This window comes from Pteropus vampyrus, unplaced genomic scaffold, assembly GCF_000151845.1.
Source record: "Pteropus vampyrus isolate Shadow unplaced genomic scaffold, Pvam_2.0 Scaffold312, whole genome shotgun sequence".
Classification (NCBI taxonomy): Eukaryota; Metazoa; Chordata; class Mammalia; order Chiroptera; family Pteropodidae; genus Pteropus; species Pteropus vampyrus.
Genome location: NW_011889093.1, coordinates 848,984 through 852,939, shown reverse-complemented (window position 1 = coordinate 852,939; position 3,956 = coordinate 848,984).

Below are 3,956 nucleotides of genomic sequence, written 5' to 3'. Positions count from 1 at the left end.
GGCAAGGGCAACCGGGGCTCAGTAACCAAACCACGGGGCCTGGCGTTGGTGGCCCTGAGCCACCCCCGGGACCCTTGGCCGTCACAAAGACAAATTTCGTTAAGCCAAATGCATGATGTTTCAAGGAAAGGTCTGTTGCCAACGGTTACCCCTGCTGGGGAGACTGCGGCCTTCCCGCCTGAGCCCCGCCTTGCTGGAAGACAGCCGCCCCTCCCCCCACCCCAGCGCAGTGGCCTCCAGGCTGGAGGGCCTCGCCCCTGACCTCCAAGTGGGGTACAGCGGCAGGGCCGAGGTTCAGTGGCCATGACCATGACAAGCAGAGGGAGCATCTGCTGTCACACGAGCGACAGGCACCGAGGGGCCTCAGCTCGGACCCCAGGGTTTAACACTCAGCTGCCTGTTCGCAGACCTCGCCCCATTTAGATCCAGCAGAGATTAAGAGTCCTAAGGAGAAACAGCCCGGTCACCGCCATGAGGGGCCCGCGGTGCCCGTGGGCAGGGCGCTGAGCAGGACCCCCAGCAGCGCGGGAGAGGCACAGTCCCCGCCCTGGGAGAGACGCCCTTCACTCCCGAGGCAGTCGAATTGGAAACAGAGTGAGTCCCCTGCCCAGGGACACTCAGACAGGGGCCGTGACTCCCGTGCACGGCCGCCCGCCCTTTCCAGGGTCACGACCCGCACTGCGTCCTGCGCCCCCACCCAGGCTGGGGGACATGGCCAGTGCAGAGGAGTAACCTGAGTGGGACCCCACAGGCCCACCTCCTGCCCCTTGCCCGGCACGGCAGGAACAGTAACTCCTAGTCTGGCGTTTCTGGACGGGGAAGGAAAAGCAACCTGAGTTATGTGAGCACCGGCTGAAGCACCGGGGAAGCCGCAGTGGGGACCGGTGGGGACCCCTTCCTCCCCACGTGCTGAGGGGTCGCCATGCGGAGCGCACGGGGCCAGCTCGCTCCCTCCCCGCAAGGCCCGAAGGACAGGCGTGCTGCCGGGTGTTTGCCGTCACCAGGCAAATGCGGGGTTTCCAGGAAGCACCGCCTTCCTCCAGCCTCTGCTCAGACTTGCTAATTTGACAGAAAAGCCGGGCATGGAGATTACTGGATGCTTTGAAGGGGGTCGCAGCTTTTGCGGAAACTCAGCTGCAAATCTCTCGTCACGGCATTCCGTTTGGCATGGAAAATGCCACTCAAACCTCACGTGATGCTTTGGGATAAATAAGCTTTGTGCGTAAGGAGTGTCTCATGCAACGCTCTTCCTAAAACTGTGTTTGCTCTCAGCGTGAGCCTGCACCCCGCCTCTTCCCAGACCGCCCTCGGGCGGTGCCGTGGCAGCCTGGCAGCCAGTGCACCTGTGCGGGGGTGACCAGCGGTCCTGGGCAGGGGGCCAGGGTGGCCAGTGGTCCTGGGCAGGGGGCTGGGGTGACCAGCGGTCCTGGGCAGGGGGCTGGGGTGACCAGCGGTCCTGGGCAGGGGAACGGGGTGACCAGTGGTGCTGGGCAGGGGGCTGGAGTGGCCAGTGGTCCTGGGCAGGGGAAGCCAACGGTCCTGTGCAGGGACTGGGACGCTGGGCTGAGCCCACTGGGGCTCTGTAGTTTGATCTCTTATCAGCCCCCCGCCCCCCGCCGCCCGTGGGACACAGATGATGAGCAGGTTCCCGTGGCTTCTCACAGAGCGGGCAGTGGAAACTGTCCAGGGTGGCGAAGTGGAGCGGCAGAGGACACCTGGCTGGTCTTCCAGCGAGAGGTTTCCCAGCTTCTGAGAGGGGCAGAGGCAGCGTCAGGGCTGGAACGGGGCCTCCGCGGGGCCTCTGCAGGGGCGGCCACGATGCACAGACTGGAACGGGGCCTCCGTGGGGCCTCTGCAGGGGCGGCCACGATGCACAGATCCCGTCGCCTGTCGCGGTGCCCCAGGCTGTCCGGCCGGTGTCCTTGTCCCGGGAAAGCTGGGTGACGGACACAGGGTTCCAGGCCTCGCAGCCCTGGGGGCTGGGCCGCTGACCGGCCTGCGGCTTCCCGTGGGCCATTTGACCAGGTGTGTGTCTTCTCTGGGAGATTTCTCAAACAGCCCCTTCCCACCCTACTTGTGAGAAGGGGGCTCGCTCAGGACGCCTGCCACAGTGACGAGCAGAGCAGAGAGCCCAGCGGGCCCTGGCCCTGGCGTCACCAGTGGGAGGGGCCCCCAGCCTCCTGCCTGTGACAGGACGGGGCCCAGCAGACTCCCAGAGTGGCCATGAACAAAAGCCTGTGCTTGGGATGGTCATTCCTACCTTTCACATTGAACGTTGTCATGGCTGCTCTTGAACTTGAAACATCGTAGGAAACGCGGGGGCTGCAGGGAGTGCAGGGGACGCAGGGTGTTGGGGGGATGCGGGAGGCACTGGGGGGGCCGCGGGGGGCACAGGGGTCGCGGTTCCCGCCTCACTGGAAGTGTGGATATTCTCGGCGGCAGAGGGTCTGTTTTGCAGAGCAGGAAGGACGTCTTAGCCCTCTTGTGAGATTCGCCAGCGACGCGGGCTGGAGGAGGGTGAGGGCCTTCGAGCCCCCGCCCCTCTGCTCGTGGTGCTGAGGGTCACTGCCCCCGGGATGCGTTTGCATCCCAGCAGCCCGGCGCCCGGCGAGGTGTTCGCTGTGGTGGCATTGTCCGTCACCGTGACGCTCGCCGTCATCCCGGGCCCTGCAGGCTGCTCAGCTCCGTGCGCTCCGGGCATCGGCGAGCGTCCAGCGCGGGCGCCCCGGGCCACTGGGCACTCGGGAGCCTGGGCGGCTTTACTTCCCGCGTTGGTTGAAATTGAACGGATTCTAAAGCAATCGCACCATATTTAACACCCAAGAAAAGCGGGAAACTAGATTCTAAGAAAGGCTCCGGGCATCTGGAGGGACTGACAGCCGGATGCATCTGTGCGAGGTGCCCTGTGCCCCCAAATCCGTGTGGCGGGCGGGGGCAGCACCCCTCTGGACGGATGCCAGAGCTGAGTTGGGGGGCTTGCCTCTTACCCCTGTTCCAGGAAAACCCCGCTGACATTCTGAAGGAAACCAGAAGCGAAACCCTGTGCTTTCTCCACCGCCCCAGCCTGCGGGCCAGTGTGTCCTGCCGACGGCCCCACGTCAGGGCCGAGTGCCACGTCCCCTGGAAGCTGCACAGCTGAGCCACCCTTGGCCCATCCTGGCATCAGCCCGACACCCAGCAAGCAGCGTCAGTCCGGGCTCGAGCGTCTGGAAGACCCGCTGAGGGTGGGCTGCTGCCCTCCACGGCCCAGACCTCCCAGACCCGGGGTCCCGGCCTTGCTCCTTTCCCCGCCCCCATGGCCTGTGCCCACCAGGGGCTTCCAGCCCCGGCCCCTTTCCCATCACCGTGGTGGCTGCACAGACGCCCTCGGCAGGCAGACCCAGGAAGGGGGCCAGGGGAGGGGGCCCGCTGTGTCTCTGAGCTCCGTCGCTGACTCACATTTTTAACGCCAAAGCAGACGACTTGGGGATCCGGCCTCTGGGTTCTGGAAAAGAGAATTGGAGACAGACAATGTTTCACGTGGTGTTTTTCCTAAGGAAGGAGAGAAAGAAACTCAGACGCCACACGACCACCATTAAGATCGCTGTTTCCCCTAGCACCCCTGCTCCGCCCCTGCGTCCCCCGGCCCGGACACCCGGGACCTGCCGCCCCCTCCATCGGGACCAGCGCCAGCTCCCCGCACCCTTCCAGGAGGGAGCAGGGTCTGGGGACACCCCATGACAGACCACCAGCTCCACGTCCCTCGATGGGGCCAAGTGGGCCATGCTGGTCTCTCCGGTCCCCTCCTGCCTCCCTGCCCCAGGCTCACCCACACGGCTCCCCGGGCCCCAGCCTCTCCGGGGTCCCCGCTGCGGCCCCCCAGGCCGATCCGTTCGGCAGAGTCCCTTAGCCAGCAGCTGTGCCAGGGCCCAAGGAAGCCGGGAGGACAGCGGCCCCGGAAGATGAAGACGAAATCC